This window comes from Balaenoptera borealis (genome assembly GCF_965194805.1).
Source record: "Balaenoptera borealis genome assembly, contig: HAP1_SCAFFOLD_1585, whole genome shotgun sequence".
In the NCBI taxonomy this organism is placed as follows: Eukaryota; Metazoa; Chordata; class Mammalia; order Artiodactyla; family Balaenopteridae; genus Balaenoptera; species Balaenoptera borealis.
This window is the reverse complement of record NW_028122648.1, coordinates 15623-36569: the sequence shown is the minus strand read 5'-3', so window position 1 is coordinate 36569 and position 20947 is coordinate 15623. Positions and strand designations below refer to the sequence as shown.

Genomic DNA, 20947 nt, shown 5'->3' with positions numbered 1-20947 from the left:
AGGCAAACATATAGACAAATACAGACTATCATAATACTGTAGTGGTGGTTTTAATTGTACTATAAATGTTAAAACACAAAAGCATGAAAAATAATTATAATGACAAAAATGTTAATCAATATACAATATAAAAATATATAAATTTGGTATTAATAATATAAAACGTGTGTAAGGAAGAGAAGTAAAAAGGTAGAATTTTGTATTTGATTGAAGTTAAGTTGTAGTCAGCTTAAAATAGACTTTATAACTCTAAGAGGTTTTATGTAAGCCTCATGGTAAACACATACACACACACAGAATTGTTAAAACTAATAAACAAATTCAGCAAAGTTACAGGGTGCTAAAAATTGAAATACAAAAGTCAGTCGTGTCTCTGTAGACTAACAACAAACTATCCAAAAAGGAATTAACAAAACAGTCCCATTTACAATAGCATAAAATAGCATAATACTTTGACTAAAATGAATATAATATAAAATAATATAATATATATAATATATATATAATAATATAATATAAATATAATATAATATAAATATATAATATAAATATAATATAAAATGAATATAATATAATACTTTGAAATAAACAACCTAGCAGTTGAAAGATGTACAATGAAAACTACAAGAAATTAAAGGAGACATAAATAGTTGGAAAGACACCCCAATACTAAAATTAATATGGAACCACAAAGGGCCCTGAATGTTGAAAACAACTTTGAGAAAGAAGAACAAAGATGGAACCTCCTGACATTACCTGATTTTCAAAAATATTACAAATCTACAGCAATCAAAACAGTATGGCACTGGCATAGATCCAGACATAGACCAGTGGAGCAAAATAGAAAGCCAACAAATAAACCCATACTTAAATGTCAAATGATAGTCAACAAGTATGTCAAGTGTGCACAATGAGGAAACAATAGTCTCTTCAGCAAATGGTTATGGGAAAACTGGATAGGCGTAAGGAAAAAAAAAATAGAATTGGTCCTTTACCTTACATCATACACAAAATCAAGTCAAAATGGATTAAAGACTTATGTGTAAGATGTAAAACTCTAACACTTCTAGAAGAAAACATAGGTGAAAATCTTGATAATATTTGTCTTGGCAATAATTTCTTGGATATGACACCATAAGCATGGATAGCAAAAGAAAAAAATAGACAAATGGGACTACATTAAACTAAAAATTTCTGCATAGCAAAGGAAATAACCAACAAAATGAAAAGGCAACCTATAATATGGGAAAAATATTTTCAAACTGACAAAGGGTTAATATATGAAATACTCAAGGAATTCCTACAACAAAATAGTAAAAAAATAAAATAAAATAACTTAATTACAAAGTGGGCAAAAAATATGAAAAGACATTTCTCTAAGAAGCTTACACATAGCCAATAGGTATATAAAAATATTTCAACCTCACAAATCATTAGAAAAATGAAAATAAAAACCACAATGAAGAATTACCTCACACCTACTAGAGTGGCTATTATTATTATTACTTTTAAAAGTGATAAGTGTTGGTAAGGATGTGGAGATATTGGAACCCTTGTACAATGTTGTTGAGAATACAAAATAGGTGTAACTATTATGGAAAACAGTATGGAAGTTCCTCAAAAAATTGAAAATTAAAATACCATTTGACCCAGCAATATCATTTCTGGGTATATACCCAAAACCTCTGAATCAGAATCTCAAAAAGGTATCAATATCCTGAACTGATGTTCAGAAAGGTAAGTAACACATGCAAGGTCACACAGCAATTAAATATTGGAACAAGTGATTTGAGCCTCATAACCAGTAAATCACAAAACGAGTCTTCCTATAACCTGAGAATTCCCAGGAGATGAAGAAAGCCATGTTTACTCACTAAGACTTGAAAACCCAGCTCAAATCTGATTTCCTTGTCTGTGGCCTTGTCTACATGGTTCAGTTTTTCACTCTGCTTTCAACATTTCTCATTTTAATAATCATTTAATTACTATTTTAATAACTATTATGGAGCACCTTAAGTCACAATCTAGTGAAGAGATAAGATTCACATTCTAATAACTATAATACAGGGAAATGCCATAAATTCATTCGGCTAAGATAAAAAATTCTAAAAGAATTCAGAAGCAGGAAAGGTCATTTCAACTTGTCTGATCAGAAATAGCTTTATATGTGAAATGATATCAAAGCTGAGCTCAGATGTTGTCTAAGGCAGGAAAGAAAGAAGGATTATGAAACAATGGGGTGTACTTAGTTTTACTAGAATACTTAGATTCATACTGGGGAGACTGGGGAGTTGTGGGAAATAAAAGTATATAAACAGGTTAAGGATAGACTGGACACAGTTTTGAATTCCAGGCTTTGATTTTAGATTTTGTAGTTGTAGCTGATATTGTGCTGAGCAGTTCAGACTCACCAATAGGAATGAGAATTAAGTTTCCATCTGCTGGAGGTGCTGGTGGCAGACAGCACTCATCCATCAAGCTCCTTCCCAGGGGCAGTCCAGTGACTGGTGGATTTGGCTGTAAAGATTTGGACACTTTACCACAATTCAGGATAAAGCTGATGAGTTAACTCAGCTGCTGTGAATGCATCACAACATAACTTAATCTGCCCAGTCCTGCTGACTTCCCTTCTCCTGCAGGTGTTTATTTGGGAGCACTCCCTAATAAACCTAATGCATGCTAATCCACATCTCAGAGTCAGATTTCTTGGGGACCTGATTTTCCACAGTTGCAGTCAATTGAAACCCAGGGGATTATAGAACGTTTGACGCCCAAAAAATACATTAGAGAGTTTAGTATAATACAATTGTTCATCGTCCAAGATGGCTAATTAAGTTCAAGCTTTTGCTCTGCTCTTTTCCAAAGCACCAATAAAACTATATTAAGTAAAGAATCTTATAACAGCAAAAAAGAATGAGAGAAAACCTTCAGTGAAAAAAAAGACATTTGTACCAACTGCTGCAAACCACAAAGTATATGAGAACCAGTACTGATGAAAAGAAAAGCAATAAAGAGAGGTATTAAAAATAAAACAGAAAGGAACTACAGTAGGAGAGAAGGAAAAGGGATGCTAAAACAGGAGGTGTGAGTGAAATTCTTCCTCAAATTCAACGCATATTTTAAAAGCAAAATGATAAAAGGATTAAAATAATAATTTCATTGATTGAGAGGAGGAAAAGAGATGAAGTTGAATATCTGTGAACTAAATCACCATCCTTCTTAGAAGAGCATTAAGAGATAAGATGTTAAGTTGATAAATTAGAAAAGATTATTTAAGCAATTTAAGTAAAGTGTGTAATTTCCACATAAGGAGGTATGTCTGAATAAATACAGCTAAGTTTGAGAAGTTGAACTGGGAACAGGATATGGAAAAAATAGTAGTCTCTCTTATCGTAAGCACCTCTGTAATATTTTAATTTTTACATGCATATTCTTTATTTTTAATATATACATACAAAATACACATTTATTCATAGACACACATGCACACATCAAAATACACTTAATGTAAACATTTTCCTATGATATTGCATAATTTTGAAATGTGGTGATGAACATCTACAAGCATGTATTTTTCTATACAGACTCCTAACAGTGGAATTATAGAACCTAAAGGAAAAATACATGTATGAATATGTATAAAGAGCTCTTAGGGCTTTTTATGGAGATAAATAGACGAGGATATAGCTGTAGGTTATTGGTAGTGTTCCAGTATTCGGGCTGGGTGGTAGATTTATGTCTCCTTAAAAAGTAAACAAGAAAGCAAAGAAAAAAACTTTTATTGCTGGAATGGAGGTAGGGAAAGAGAAAGAGTTCTCTCAGTTTCCCTAGAACTTTCACTTCCATAGCCCTGAAAATAGTTTTAGTAAACATACAAGCTTTACTTAAAAATCTTTAGTGTTCCCTTTTTTCTTGTCACAAGACATTGCTGCTTGAATTTTATTAACATTAAATTATTTACCTTCTTCTACATGTTCTACATAATCTAGAATTAGGAAAGAAAACTAAAAGCAGTGAACTGGGGACTAAACTACTTCTAGACATTTGTGACAACTTCTCAGAATACTTTGCTAGTGTATTGGCTCTCTCGTAGCTCTTCTTTTCTTTTCTTCTCGTTTCTTTTTTCTTTTTCTTTCTTTTTTTCTTTTCTGTTCCTTCTTTACTCTTTTTCCTTCTTATTTTCTGTCCTAAATCCTTTTTTTTCATCTCCTTCTTGTGTTCTGACTTTCTTTTTTACAGTTTTGCTTTTGCCTCTTTTCCTTGTGTATCAGTTCTACTTTCAGGTGCAAGTAACAGATATGTGGATCAAATGTGCTTATTCTCCCACATAACTGCAAGTCTAGAGCCTTATATTATTATTTTATTATGTGTCTGCATTCCAATGATAATATTTAAATCAAGGGACTTATTATTCCAATAGCGACAATTAATCCAATAAAGAGATGAGTGGGGGAAAAGATGCAAATTGATGAAAAATTACAACATCACTGAAAGTTCAGCCAACTAATTATGGTGGCAATGGGAATGGAGAGTATCATTATCAATTTTCAAGACTGAGTGACTGAGACAACAGGAGCAGGACAAGAAGAAATAGTGTTCAGTAAGAACAGCAAGTTTGAAGGATCAGGGTAAACATTTTTTGGTTTACATGTATGTAGAACAGATGCTAAAATATGATCAGCAGATCACTGGAAATGTAAGAAAAAAGTATGAGAAAGAGTTAACCTGTAGATTTTGTAGTGTTACTTTAAAGAGAAAAGATCTTAAAATATTAATTATTGTACTTTCTTTACACCCTGTCCCTTCTCTTTTCATTTGAAGGGAAAGAAGTAACTTAAAAATGCCTAGAGTTGTTGTAGCAGAAGTGCAGAGGAAAAGGCACAACTACTACTATATAAATAAATTGTGACCAGGATCCTAATGTCCAGATAGTACAGAGAGGATGTAAATATCAAATTGATCCCACAGAAAACTTTAGAAAGCATATAGAGAGGAATAGAAAGCAACATCAGTGGTCCATGTAAGAGTAAAAGATAGTCTTATGGGATGTAAATGGGGTAGAGAAGACAGTGGACCATGGCCAAAATGGAAGCCCATGTCAAAACAGAAGGATATAACCTGGGGGATTTGGATGAGGTCATCAAAAGGCAGGAGCAACTTATGTAGGCTGTCAAGTAGAGGACAAGACAACAGCTGAAAATATTAACTCGTCATGATGTCAAGCGAGCAGCTTACTTCCCCTGAACAGAGGCCAGTTGGGTGTTACCTTCCTACAGAAGAATTCTTTCTATCAGTCATTGCCTATATAACACCAGAGACTCTTTCAACAGATGGATGCCCTCCCATGCTATGCACTTTTGAGTTTTCATCAAAACTACCTTGTGAGCAGATAACTCTTTGCCACAGCCAAGGACTTTGTAAGCATCACCAAAGCACAGAGAGTCCTTGACTTCTAAAGGGACTGCAGTAGAATGAGCTTTGGAAGGTAGTGGGGCTGGGCATGGGAAAAGCACACTCATTACACTACACAATTTAGTGGTTACTCGTATACTGAAATATCATCACTTGATTTTCAAATATCTATAAGTGATGTGTTTCCCAAATTTAGTAAAGTCTTGGTGGAAAAGAATAATTTTTATGTAACAACCTCCTACACTCACATAGAATGAGATCTTTAATGGACACTCATTAATAGTAGTTGACTTAAAATTGTAGGTGGTAAAAATGGAGGATGCTGGTCAAAGAGTACAAACTTTCAGTTTTAAGATGAATAAGTTCGGGGGATCTAATGTACAGCATAGTGACTATAGTTAATAATTCTGTACTGTATACTTGAAATTTGCAGAGAGTAGATCTTAAATGTACACACCACACAGACAAAAAATACTATGTGAGGTGATGGATGTATTAACTAACTTTATTAATTATGGCAATTATTTCACAATATATATGTATATCAAGTCATCGCATTGTACATGTTAAACTTAAACAATTATATCTCAAGAAACCTGAAACAAACCTTGTGGATTAGAAATGTTCCATTATATTATTTGATAATTAAAAACGAATTAGATACAGTTATACCCTATTCTGAAAAATACTGATTTAAAAGGTAAGTATAAATACATGAAAAAAATATTAGTATAAAAAGGACTCTTTTCTAACTGTCACACTTAATTTTCTTAGTAGTTCTCTCTATGAGAACAGGGAATTCTCTTCAAACATAAAAAATATCCAGAGAAAGTGAGAACATATAAACCATCTTGAGTTAGTCTCTGAAATATTTCAAAACCTATACTCATCTCTTTTTTTCTTTCTTCTTCTCCTTTAGGTATTTATTTCCTTGCTACTTCATTTCTTAGTCTCCCTTTGACTGATATTTAAAAGCCTGGGTAAAGATCAATGCATTTCAAACCTAAATATCCTTAAAACAATCTTTGCTAACAAAATGTGATTAAGGTTTCTTTAACCTCTGACTTCCTAATGCTGCTGGGACATTTATTTTCTCATTTTGTGTCCATCTGACAAAAGGCCTGTGAAATCATTTGGTAATAACTTTAGATACCATTCACTAGTGAACCCATGTGCCTGTTATGAGGCCTTGTCCAGCAAATTCACATTATATATTTATAGATAATTTATATATATATATATATATATATATATATACACACACACAGAATTTTATATATATATATATATATATATATATATATATATATATACACACACACACACACACAGTTTGCCTATGTAAATAAAAACCACCTCTGGTTAGTTTCTTAGCTCCTAATAGAATGGCTTAATTCTGACATCTTTCTATATGTTCATAAACAAGTAGACACGGGTATAACTTTTGCCCTGATCTGTACCCTTAATGCATAGGTATCACATATACACTATAAACTATAGGTAGAAGCTACGTCTTTCTTAAAGTGACACATCTGCTTAATTTCTCATTTACTCTAAGAAGATTGTCAAGTACAAATTTGGTATTATCACTAGAATAATTCATCCATTTATTCAAAAGTCTGCGCTCTACTCTGTGCCAGACACTAAAGTGAGCACAGGAATGGAAAGTTAAGGTACAGCTCCTGTACTCATCAAAGAATGTGTGATCTGGTGTGTCTGGTACCCACATAAGCAACCTGGCATGCTCTTTTGTCAGGGATTAGTAAGGATCAGAAAGGAAAAAGCTGAAGCTTTCACTGGCATAATTTTAGGGGCTATTTCTACACCTTCTCATATTGACCCATTTAGTAACCCCTGCTATGTAGTGTTAGCTGACGGGAGTGGATGGGCTATGCATGTGCATCTCCTTGTCAGAATCGGTACCAGGTTAAAAAAGAAACATTTAAGGACATTTTGCTTGACATTTTAGTCTTAGATTAATGGCTAACATATATGTTTACTCTTTTTTCGTTTAGGAAGTGTTGGTCTCAGGGACCTCCTTATTGTATTCTTAAGAGAAGGAAGAGCAAGTATCAGCGTATTTTGCCCCCCAACTGAGACCTACCTGCTTTATATTCAACCTCTTTGGAAACCCCAAAGAGCCTTCTGAGGTTAATATCTTATACTAATATCTTGTTATAGTGTTTAGGTCATGGGGTCTAAATTTAGTATGAGTTAAATTTTGGCTCTATCCCTTACTAAATTTGTGAATTTTAAGTTTGTTTCCTCTTCTGTAAAATGTGATGGATAATAATAGTGCTGACTATAATGTAGGGTTTTCAGTAATGAGACAATTTATTTAATGCCCTAATTCATAGCCTAAAATATATGAACACTCAAAAATGTCAGCTTTGGCACAATTGTTATTTTAAAATAAAAATGGAGTTTGGAGGAATGAAGATATTTATGAAGTTTCAAAGCTTGTATCACAGTCCGGTTGGATTTCAATGAATTTACTTCCAAAGCTTTCATTCTTTATTGCTTAGCTCAGAGAATCTCTCATCTGTTTCTTTAATCTGATTTCGTACTCTGAAATTATGATTTACTGTTTAAAGATTGTCATAAATAAAAGAATAATAGTCAACAGGACATAATACAGCTCTATAGTCCAGGGTAGAATCAATCAATATTTGTAATCCTAACTTTTTGGATTAAAAGATGAAATGTATCCTATACACATGAAAAGTGTTTAGAGTTTTCTATGTGTTGGATTTTAAAGTCCTGAGGATGGGGCTAATGTATTACCAAGGCCAACACAAGCCATGACATATATTAGAAACTCAATAAATACGGCAAAGTAAATTTGGACTCAAGATAATACATTAATTTTGGCAATATAATAATTCATATGTATTGCTAGACCATCAGATTGATGATAGACATTAGCAAGGTCATTATCATAGCCATAATTTACTAATTATGTTCTCTGTAATATTATAATATCATCAAGTTTGAAGTATTCTCAGATAAATTATTTTAGCTATAAAATTACTGAGGGGAAAGATTTTCAGGAGAATGGCTGGTGTGGATAACTATCCAAATAATTAATGAGTAGCTTTTTTCCCCATGTACTTGGATAGTCGTGTATTTCAGGAAAAAATGATATATGTTAGGAAGCAAATATGTAATCCTTTGCCCAGGTAGTGATTAGCATGAAGTGGAAAATAATGTCACTCCTTTGTAACTAGCATTGTGACATAAAATTGAGGATTAATGCCTGTCCCTTTTTTTCCTCAAAAATAACCTCTATTCGACTATTATTTGATATGAGGAGCATCAAATGGTTCATACATACTGATCCTTTTAATCATTTGCAGTGATTTTTTAGCTAATTAAGCTTGTGATTACTTTAAGAATATTAGCAATAATGTTTGATTTATAGTAAGAATTGCTTCCTTATCTTGACATGATTTTAACGATCACATGTGGCATTTGAGATGGATTTTACTCTTTCTGCTTAAACAACATTCTAGTTCATTTCTGATGTGCAGACAAGAAAATACCTTATCGTAGCATAACTGAATATGCAGTTTCATGGACAGGTAAAGACAGACCTAAAATACTTGGGGAAGATAAAGAGGAAAATGAGTCAAGAGAATGATCTTCGAAGAGTATACGATATGCTCAGTGTCACAAGCCTGAATTGTAGGAGTGAGTCTTGAAACTTCTTCCTCCCTTATGCTCTGCAATTAAATTTTCAGAGTACTTTGAGTTTTATCTTCAAAATTTCTCTCCAATGCATCTGCCTCTATATTATCAAACTATAACTGGCTAAAATGTCTGTTGGATGAAAAGCTCCATATCCACTCTTGTCTCCTTCCAATATCTTTAACGAATCCATTGCGATATTTTAAAATGGAAATATAAATATTTCACATCAGGCTTTTTGCTCAAAAGCATTCACCAACTTCTTATTGCTCTTAGGTAAATGTTCAAAATGTTTGCCATGGTCTATGAGGTCTTCAATAGTATGACCCCAACTCTCTTTATAGTTCTCACCCGTGCCATCCTCCTTCACCTCTCTTATCTCTCTTTGAAAAATTTCCTTCAAACAAACATGATCTCTGTCATTACAAAACATTTGCACATACTCTTTCATTTGCCTCAAACACTCTTCTCTCTGCCACAACACGTTCGGCTACATAGAATAATACCTAGTTCTCAGCTCGTTTGTTGTTTTCTGCATGAAGATTTCTTGAATTCTAGTGTTACGCCATTGCATAGCTTATACCACTTAGTATTTGCATTTAATTGCATTTAAAAAATTGTTTACTTATAGGTGTGTTTGTGCAATTGCTTGATTAGTAGCACTCACTGCTCCACTGGACTTTTGACTCCATGAAAGAAGACACCATGTTTATTTTTCTCACTTTGTATTTTTAGTGCTTTATATTGTACCAATCATATAATAGCTCTCAGTATACATTTTTTTAATAGGATGATTGAATGGATAGTTGAATAAATGGATGAATAAACTAATGTAGTAGAATGAAATATTATTTGCAAATTGTCAATCTACCCTTTGTTATAAGACTGGCTATGGTTAAGGAAATATAGTCCCCGAATGTGAATACATATAGAGTAGACTTGAACCCAACCCACAGCTTAGAGTCAATTAGCTGATCTGAGTTGAGCTCAGCAGATCCTGAGTTGACCCACACGTTTATGAGTGAGAAGTAAATTCTTTGCATAAATCAGTTGGTGTTCAGGTTGTTTTCAATAGCAGCTGATTGATAAATTCCTAATATATAAATATATTAGATTATAATTTATAATGGGTAACAAAGCCATGTATTAAAATTAAGAAAATATAATATTTTAATCTAACATAATTGTGTATATTATATAAATTTTATATATAATTATACTGTATACAATAACTATATCTTATCATATATAATATATATTTAAATTACTTCTTGCTCGTTAAATAAGAAAAATATTCTGATACTCACTGAAAACTTATTTAAAGCTTATGAAGAAGAAAATGTATTGAATTCTTTTGCACTTATCAAGAAGATTGTTTTCCTTATTTTAACTCTATACTTTTTCAAGTTACAGCCATATTAAACTTAGTATTGCCGTATTCTTTGTAGCTAAATATATGCACTGGAAGAAGTTGAATCTTGTAGATTCCTTTAAGTTCTTGGTTTCATCTTCTAAAACATATACCTTTGTTTGGCAGAGAAATGTCTTTGAAACAGAAACCTAAAGCCAGATTTTATTCTCGCTAGTTCCCTTCCAAGAACTGAAGAGTAATTGGAACAATAAGCTTATGTTCTGTAGCACTCACTGTACTGCTTTAGCAAATTGCTGTTACTTTTCTGAAGAAGGCAGACTGTATAGTAATAACCCACAGGGCATGTTTTTCTGATGAATGGCAAGTGTGGGATGCTTCAGTCACTAAAATCTCCAGGAAGAATCTATTCCTAGAAACACATGCTGATGCTCCCAGACAGTGCTACATAATCGTAAGAAATGAATAGGAATTATCATTTTTTTATATAGCACACGCATTTCAAGTTTTCCATAAGGGTATATTTTAGGTTCACTGGTTTCTAAATGCTTTGTCATATCAACATCTAGTTTATTCAACTCTTTTCAGACTTCTTTGAACTGCGAGAAACATTAAAGATCATCTAATCAAGTTTTATAAAATTTCTGGGGACTTTAAAATATAGTGATGCCCAAACCCACCCCAGACAAATTCTGGTCATTGGACTTGGGCATAAATATATTTTTTTAAATCTCTCAGGTTTATTTTAACATACATTCAAGTTTAAGAACCTTGATTCTAGTTTAATTCCTTTATTTAATGAAGGTGGGAACTGAGGCCCAGAGAAGTAGAATGATTTACCCAAGGTGACCAAGGAAATCAGTATAATTATTAGTGAAACCCACCCAGTTCCACAGCGTAATATTTCTTCTAATAGAGTAAGAAATGCCTCCTCTTAATTGGCATTATTTTATCTACAACTTTATTCATACATATCAGCAAGTATCACCTTGAAGTTTAAATTCAAGCTCACAGTACTGCTAACGATATGCTTTCTTATTTTACCTTTTACATAGATATCTGTAATTTGAACTAGTAAATATCATCTCAGAAATACTAAATTCAAAATAAAAATAATTTCATATGTAAGGTAATATAATGATGTCATATATATTCATTTTTTCCACTAGATATAAACCAGGATTTGATTATTATACCTATTGATCAATTGTGTACCCACCTAATAACAGAGAAAGTTTATAAGGAGGTCTGTTAACATTTCTTTTACATATGATGAAGAGTGTGAAGAGGACAAGTAAAAAAAGCAGAAAGCAAAAAGGGTGAAGAGGATTATTTGCAAATGTGAAGTTACGGTCAACCTTGTGTGATTTTGAATGAAACGTATATACAGAAGTGTTTGTAGGAAATGAATCTAAGTAAATATTGAGAGGGAGTCTGGAAGGAACACGTATTGTCTTTGTAAACTAACCTTTTATAGGCTAACAGAGCTGTAATTGGTGGTGAGTTAAAGTGTTTTGAATAGATTTTGCCAAATCCTGCTCTTGATAGAGTTACAATATAAGTAAAGCAAAAAACTTAAAAAATAGGTCATGTATTTGACCTATGGAAACATAAGAAAAAAAAAAGGGGATTAAATACAAGAACCCACAATGAATTTATTATTTTCAAAATTTTTCTTTCTCTTTCAAAAGGAGGACATACTGCAATTCAATACAGTATCATTCAGTATATCATATTATCATGGAGCTTTGTGTTTTCCACATGTCCTACTGATGCACATATTTGTCACTAGAAGGAGTAAAGACATTGACATCACAGGATAGTGAATATCTCTGCTCATATTAAAGTGCTCACTGGGGAAAAGCAGCCATTTGCATCGTTGGACAAAGGAATCATCTTATTAAAGATGATAGTGTTAATAACACCATCCGCAGCTAATGTTATCTAAGTCATATGACTGGAAGACTCAGAAGTGCCCAAAAGGGGGCTTCCCTGGTGGCGCAGTGGTTGAGAGTTTGCCTGCCAATGCAGGGGAAACGGGTTCGAGCCCTGGTCTGGGAAGATCCCACATGCCGCAGAGCAGCTGGGCCCGTGAGCCACAACTACTGAGCCTGCGCGTCTGGAGCCTGTGCTCTGCAACAAGAGAGGCCGCGATAGTGAGAGGCCCGCGCACCGCGATGAAGAGTGGCCCCCGCTTGCCACAACTAGAGAAAGCCCTCGCACAGAAACGAAGACCCAACACAGACATAAATAAATAAATAAATAAATAAATAAATAAATAAATAAAGTGTCCAAAAGATCTCTTCCTTTTTTGCTATGTTTCTAAATGTATCTCTGGGAGGGCTGAGGCTGCCTAATGCCTGTTTCACTGTAACAAGGTCATTTTTAATGAAAAAAAGTTAATTAGGCCCAAATGTATCTCTTTTGGTGCAACTGGTGCTATCACAATTTAAATAGTCTCAGACATGCTGGGCATGTGCAGGAAAAACTAGAAGTGTATCTCACTAAGGATGTCAATCTAGCAGTTTTAATGAAAGAAATTCCACTGGGAGCTAAGGAAGAGAAATATGAAAGGCTTAGAAATTATTTAAGGGGAAAGGGGACAGGAAATTTGCAGAATGAGGATAAGAAAACTATAAACTAGAAATAGAATGTATAATAAAAATGATTGTGGAAGGCAATTGAATATAAATGTTAAACACAGTTTCCAAAGTGTCACTAAGAGCAATTATTGTTAAAGTACTAGTTAAACACACAACACACACACACACATACACACACAGTGTTGAAACAGAAACACTTTGAGAGTCTCAGTTAATCCGCATGTCAGCACAACAGGGATTTCATTCAACCAAGGTTTTTTGGTTCACTTATTACTAAAATATGTTAATAAGATTGCCTTTTCTGTTTCTTCTAAACGTTAGTCATTTTATTTTTCAGCTGAAACATTTTTAGATCGACCTATCAGTTGTTTGCCATGAGAATATGATTATTCATTAACAGAGAATAAACAAAGAGAATGAAGATGAATTTTTATATAGTAATAAATGTGGAAATACGAGTGAGTTTATTACTGTAGACTGAATCATATAAAATTGTTCTTTTTATGTCAAAAATTTTCAATTATCAGCAATTCCATGTAATTCAGCATGTGAGGAGGGTTAACTGTACTTGAGAATGATAGAAATACACCAAGAAGAATCTAAATCATGAGATTAAATTCAGTAAGAAAGAGACAGAAGTATATGCCTTGCCAAAAATAATTTCATAATAAGCTTTCTTTCAAAGAAGTCCTAAGCAGCCTTTCTTCCCATCCCAACTCTGTTGACTATAACTTATCAAATCCCAAGTATTCTTCAGATTTTTTTGAATCAGCACTTGGTACACTGCTTTCTTCTTCCTCTGCTTGTGGCCCTCTATAGTCATTATAAAGTAATTTTTTCAGCAGCCCACTGTCATGATCTGTCTGCCTTCAAGCATTGAGACACATTCACTCATATTATTTCTCTGAGAAATTTCACCTATGAATTCTTGTACTCTGGTGTTTCTCGTATCCAAAGCAAAAGAGCTATTTAGAAGTTTACTTTTAAAACAGGGTAGAAATTCAGAAAAATCAAAGGTGCTCAATTGCAATATGTTTTCTTAAAAATGTGAACTTAGAGATTTGAAATAAAATTTTAAGAATCATTAACTACCTGGTTCATTTTACAGCGCCCTTTAGACTTGACATGGAAGATGAAGGTAAGGACCATGATGAAATATGGAGGGTAGACTGGACAAAATAAATCAACTGATTATTCATTTTATTTAACATTTGAAGAAGAGGATGAATATATATGTGAAGATCACTATTTGGAACAAGAAAGGAGTCAAATTTCTAAAAGAGTCAATTAAACAAAAAATGTCTAGGTATTTCCTTTATGTTTTCATTATTAGCAAGTGAAAATAAAATTATAAAATGCAGAAAATACAAAGTATATGAAATAGCATTTTCCTAGAATTATTAATGTAGGAGGAATTACAATATTCACTAACTTATACAAGTGATGGTTTTACCTTCAATATCTATCGTTAAATAAATAATTACTCACAAAATCTTAATGAGGATGTAATATCCAATTAGATAGTGTTACTCTGAAAGGCACCAATAGTGTATCTATTAGTTTTTACTTAACTCTATCATTGTAAATATTTTAAAACCATTCCATGCTATGATTACGTGGAAATAAAAGAAAAAAGTATTACTTTATATGAGATGTTTTAAATAACTTCAAATTTGATTTAGAATTGGGGAAAGTAGTGAGATATAATATTAGGTTACAGGATTGCACTTCTAAATCAGAATTGCTCTGCCTGTGTTGGTTTATGATGGTAAATTTTAACATGTCACTTAACCTCTCAGTTATTGGTTTCCTCATATGTAAAGTGAATAGGTCAAAAATCCCAGACTCCCTTACAGCTCATAAATGTTAACTATTATTCTAAGCTATTCGAGCATACCTTCTTTTATTATTCTTTACTTTACTGTGCTTCACAGAGATTATGCTTTTTACAAATTGAAGGTCTGTGGCAACCCTGCATCGGGCAAGTCTATCAGCGCTATTTTACCAACTGCCTTTGTTCACTTCACTCTTTTGGTGATTCTCACATTTCAAACTTTTTCATTATTATTCAGTTTGTTACGGTGATCTGTGATCAGTGATCTCTGATGTTACTATTGCAGAAAGATTACAGCTCACTGAAGGCTCAGATCATGGTTAGCATTTTTTAAGTAATATAGTATTTTTTAATTAAGGGCATGTACATGTTTTATTAGATATAATGCCATTGCGCACTTAATAAACTACAGTATAGTTTAAACATAACTTTTGTATGCACAGGGACACCAAAAACTTCATGTGACTCACTTTATTGCAATATTCACTTTACTGCAGTGGTCTGGAACGAAACATGGAATATCTTTGAGGTGGGCCTGTAGAAGTAAGCTGTTTTAAATTATTCACTGTTGTTCTTTTGATCAAGTATATATTTAAAAATTTTTATTGATATAAACTTGTAAAGAAATTCTAATATTAAATAAGGAACTTTATGATTTTCCATTGACCATTCTCAGGAGAGTAACAAGTTGGGCTTCTCAGAAAAACTAAATATGAATAGCACATCAGGAAGGAAAATAATCAGTGTAAATTTATCTTGAAAGTTACTGTCTATAGTAACAAGACTTATTGACGACCTCTGTGGTAAGCACGGTTCTAGGTTTTGGGGATGCTCAAGTTAAATACAAACAGAAAACAAATAAAAGCAATTGGTATTTTCAGAGTGCTTGGTTTCCACTAGACATTTATATACAAAACGTGAAATAAGTGAGTTATATAACATATTAGGTGGTGATGAGCGCTAGAGGGGAAAAAAGTGAGGAGAGACTTGCAATATTCAAAAGCGTGGTCAGGGAGAGTGACATAGGAAGCAGGTAAGAGGGGGAGCTCGCTCCTACCTGAGGCTGAGGAACGGTGTTCCAGGCAAAGTGCAAGCGCTCAGAGGTAAGAGCAAGATACACTTATTTGGAAAGAAAGTTGTCCAAAACGGCTGATGGACGCAGAGTCGAGGTGGTGAGAGCTTAGTTCAGGGAATTGGGAGTGGAGAGTCAGATTATTTTGAGCTCTGTATCCTCTAATTCAAAGGATTTTAAATTAAATCTGAGTGAAAAGTCACTGAAGGTTTGTGTAGGGACTTGAAAGGCTGGCACTGATGTGGTTAATAATATTGATGTGTTAAAAAATTTACAAAAATTACAAAAACTTTGACAATGCTTTGGAAAGAATTGAAGAGTGACTCTGAAAGCCTTTGTAGCCACGTTATCTTATTAGTGGTATAAAAAAGGACTCAGACTTCCTGTTTAATGCTTTATGTAATAGCAAAATGCAAAATATCCTATTTCATCCAGGAAGAACTTGATTTTCCTCCCATGGTGGAAAGCAAAAATATCTAGAAAACTATATGGCAATAAAGTAAAATGCAATTCTTTCCCAGAAAATACTGCTTTAAAAGTAATTGAAAATACTGCTGCAACTGTAAAGGGAAGAGCATTAGAACAAATTAGACTGTGTGGGAGGTTTGCTACACAGCAGATGAGAGAACAGATATTTCTAAGATGAATCAGCCTAAGGTATTTGCTGGATTCTCCTTCAATAATAAAACAAAATGAAGGGCTACTTTTTCTATGAGGCACTAAAAGAAAGCTATATCAGAGACATATATAAGCTCAACAGTAGATGACTTCTTATAAAAACTGTATTTTAGGAGAAAATTGTATCCATATAAACTCTGATGGAGTACCTACATGGCATGAACTTTTAAAAGGAAAGATAAATTAAATATCACATGCTATAAGAACCTATTACTTTCCTACTTAGTGCCAGAGACTGTATATGCATTTTGAGTTAAAATAAACAGATGCAAATGGCTTTTTATTTAACCATAATCATGCTTTGGATAATCTCCTGTAAGCAGACATTATATCCAGGTCTAACAAGGAACTGCTTTTATGTTAGCAGATGGAGTTTACTTATTAGACCATGCTTTACAAAAATTGTTAAAATAATAAATCTCTCCCCATGCCCTGAGGGTCAGTAATTCTCACTCCATAGGACAAACTGAGGGATAGTATTACAGAACTAAGAACACCCAACAGAGCATCCTGCATTTCTCATTTTCTGAGATACAGCTGAAAACATTATAGTTTTTGTGCTAAAAAAGCAAAAGTATGTTTTAGACATGTAGTTAAAGATAACGTGTGACTACTTTTGAAAGATTTTAAAACCATTCCATATCATGAAGTAAGAGGCTAAGAGGATCTAGTTCCTTTGCTAACATTCAAATATATTAATGTTAATATCCTCACACATGTAAATGAATATATGTTGGAGTGGTCATTTGAAATCTCCCTTTCAAAATAGTATAACATGAGCTCTCCCACAGTCTTATTTTTAACAGTTCACCAAAAAACATAATTTTTTTAAACTATTGTAATTTGAGCTTGGCTTGCTTGCTTCCTGTCTTTTCTCCCTTCTCCCTTCTTTCTTGCTTTCCTTCTAGTTCTCTTTCCTTTGCTTATTCCCTACTGCTTCTGTTCCTTTTTTTCTTCTATCACCAAGAATTAAAAAAAAACAAGAATGAAAAAATAAAATCTAAAAAGATCTAATAGAAAATCTTGCGGAGAGTGGTATGTTGAATGAATCTTTCTTCTAGCCCAGTGAAAGAAAACCACCACCACTGAAACCAGGTAATATGTTTACCTTAATGTTAAATGGGACTTTGTAGATGTGATTAAGGTAGGGATCATGAGATGGGACTGTTATCCTGGGTTATCGAAGTAGGCCCAGTGTAGTCACAAGGGTTTGTGTAAGAGGGAGGCAAGAGGATCAAATCAGAGAGAAAGAGATGTAATGACAGAGCAGAGGTTAGATTATACGAGGAAGACTCACAGGACAAAGAAGGCAAATGGCCTCCGGAAGTTGGAAAAGGCAAGGAAACATTGTCTCCTAAACCCTCCAGTAGGAGCTCAGTCCTCCAACACCTTGATTTTAAGACTTCTGACCTCCAGAATGATTGTGCAATACATTTGTTTTGTTTTAAGCTACAAAATTTATGGTAATGCTATAGCAGTAATCAAAAACTAATACAGAGAATGACTTATACAAATGCATGAAAGTTTGAGACCTTAGTCATATCAGGATATGTCAAGAAACGCAGTGTAGCTAGAGCCTTGGATGCATGCAGAAAAATAACAAGTAATTAGGTGTAATTTGTACCTTTTTTTGATCTGACTAGGTGCCTCTGCTTGGGCTCTCATACACAATTTTCACACCTTATTTTATTTAACTGTTTATTTTTCTGTCTCTTCTGATTTTCCGTAAACCCAGTGTGGATGAAGATCAGTGCCATTTTGCTCACTGTTTTATCCCCAGCATCTGGCACAAGGCATCAGTTAAGATTATTTTCATGATTGAGATGACTTGTAATTAATTTGAGATTGGAGTGGGGTCAAAGTATTTATAGTGTACGTCAGATGTACAAAAAAGTGTGATATTTCCTATAGTAGATATCTTTCCTCAATGATGGTGAATACATTTGATCTTGCCAATGAAAAAGTTTCTCAGTGATATACAGTTAAAAGAGTCAAGGTTATAAATTACTCGATATTCTAAGGTTTGTTACTTCTGAGGACTCCTTCTCTAGTGATCCAACTTCCAAAATGGCACCTGGAGCTCTGGTTTTTCTCATTCCATTGGGGAAGTGCCACACTCTATTTCACACTGTCCCCAGTGTCTCTCTGTGATCACAGCAGAAGAGCCTAATGGTTTCCTTGTGGTGACTCACTGTGTCTGCTGTGAGTGCAGCTCTGCTTGTACAGCCTAGCGGTGGCCCTCGTTTGTCCATATGGCTACCTACTCACCCCACCCCTTCCGCTCAACATCCTCAGCTCTATTGATTTTGCCTCACGGGGGCACACGGGAAAGTTTTGATTGTCTATATATTGTGTGTTGTCTGAGGAGAAGCAAGGGAACTACCTCAGGCCCCTCTACATAAGTATTTTCCTCAGCATCTACATTCTTACCCTCAGGCATCATTTTTGACTTAATATTAGGATTCTCTGAGGCAAGTACAGTCTTTCAGCATCGCAGGGATGGAAAAAAGACATCAGATATCAACCGCCTAGTCTTAACAACCAAACGCCTTTCAATCTAACCCTTGTCTAGATCCAGAAAACAAAGACAGGATTCATATCTAAAATTTGCCTTTTCTTTTCCTCTACTTATCTCATCAGCTTTTACCAACAAAAACGATATTCGTTTATCTCTTCTCTTTCTATATAACACTGTAATGCTCTCTAATTTTTCAGTTACCTTATAGACTAAAAAAGCAATGAAAAAACAAAACAAATATCAACAACAAAATTCTCTGAACTGAGACAACCAAGCTTGGATCCTAACATATAAAAATTCCACCTTGGGAATTTTGAGAAATCTTCTTCCTCTCTCCTCCAAGGAAAACTGAAACATAAAAAGCATTTGCTTTTAGCTTGTTTTCTCACCTGGACTTTTATTACACAACTTTAGCACTATCTTGATATCCACAGCAAAGCAACGGCCTCCTCATTTTCAGCCAGATTCTGTCTTCCTTGTAAAGCATGGAGTACATTTCACTTTCTGGCTAAAGAAGCCTTAAATCAGGTAGGATCTAGAAATCACCTGGAACAAAATTATTCTGATTTATTATCTTCCTCCTATACAAACTTTATTTTGAATGTGGTTGAAAGTCATTGAAGTATATTGAGCAGGAGAGTGACTGAGTCATAACTACAGGTTTGAAAGTCACTGTCAGAGGGTTGGAAATTTTTACTGAACCAGGATGATCCTGGAGGTAGGGAGATCCATTCATTGCTAGATCAGTGATTGAGTGGGGGAGTAAGATGACTGTGATTTTAGACTATGATGCTTCAGGTGAAAAAGAGAAGGTAAACTTGCGATATAATTTAGAGGTGATGTAGTGACTCATTGGATAAAGCAAAAAAGGAGCAGTGGCAGTGTCTTGGGCTTTATGTCATTTCTTGAGAGATAAAATGGAGGAGGAAGAGCAAATTCTAAGGAAACAATTATCATCCAGCTTCCTTTGGGGATGTGGATTACCAATGTGGTATGGAAACCCAGAAGTAGATTCAGAAATGGAATATCAGCAGGTGATATGAAGGCTTAGAAAATGTAAATATATGGAGAAGACAGTTTAAATTTGAGGAAACAATTAATAGTATAAACTGACTTTGTATATTGTTGTGGAGAAAGTCAACTTCCCTCTTTATAAACACCAGTTCCTAAGAGGCAGAAGTCAGTAAACAGAAATATTAGACAATATATTCTCTACATATTGTAAAATAGAATATTATTTTATATGTGCACATATAAAAATAACTGTTGGGCTTCCCTGGTGGCACAGTGGTTGAGAATCTGCCTGCCAATGCAGGGGACACGGGTTCGAGCCCTGGTCTGGGAAGATCCCACGTGCCGCGGAGCAGCTGGGCCCGTGAGCCACAACTACTGAGCCTGCGCGTCTGGAGCCTGTGCTCTGCAACAAGAGAGGCCGCGATAGTGAGAGGCCCGCGCACCGCGATGAAGAGTGGCCCCCGCTTGCCACAACTAGAGAAAGCCCTCGCACAGAAACGAAGACTCAACACAGCCAAAAATAAATAAATAAATAAAATTTAAAACAAACAAACAAACAAAAAAAACTATTCCCTTTAAAAAAATATACTCATTGTCTGCAATTCAAATTTAACTGAGCATCCTGGAATTAAAAAATAAAAATAAAAATAAAACTGTTATGGGAACAGTTATTTGCCTCTTTTCATACATTTATTTTCCTTTGTATAATTCTCATAGCTTTTTTATTTCGCAGCATTTCCCCCCTTCACCTCTCCTCAAA

At 34.1% G+C, this 20947-nt stretch overlaps 1 long non-coding RNA gene across 1 annotated transcript in view; it reads left to right on the top strand.

Moving 5' to 3' along the window:
* The window catches only part of LOC309622117, a 55331-nt gene extending 42574 nt beyond the window's left edge, over positions 1-12757 (top strand). The window contains exon 3 of the long non-coding RNA XR_014240525.1: positions 12160-12757. This is a non-coding gene — a long non-coding RNA (uncharacterized lncRNA). The remainder of the gene's footprint in view (positions 1-12159) is intronic.
* Positions 12758-20947: the final 8190 nt, after the last annotated feature.